Source organism: Pteropus alecto, unplaced genomic scaffold, assembly GCF_000325575.1.
Source record: "Pteropus alecto unplaced genomic scaffold, ASM32557v1 scaffold461, whole genome shotgun sequence".
In the NCBI taxonomy this organism is placed as follows: domain Eukaryota; kingdom Metazoa; phylum Chordata; class Mammalia; order Chiroptera; family Pteropodidae; genus Pteropus; species Pteropus alecto.
The window spans coordinates 208,709-208,966 of record NW_006431079.1 but is presented as its reverse complement, the minus strand read 5'-3'; positions in this window follow the sequence as shown (position 1 = coordinate 208,966).

Sequence of the window (258 nt, the reverse complement as noted above, 5' to 3'; positions counted from 1 at the left end):
AGCTCTTAAAAGAACCAATAAAGCAAGGCTTATCTAAAACAAACAAGCAAACAAAAGAAGCTAAATTCAGTTTCCTTTTAATAATTATTTAGTTCATTTGTTCATTCATTGATTGTATAAACCAATTTTTCTTTTTTCAATACCTTAATATATTTTGTTTTTCCCCAGTTTTCCTGAGATATAATTGACAATTAAAATTATATACATTTAGGCAGTGAATCTGTGGTCTTCCAGATCCATCTTTTGCTAGTGTTTGGA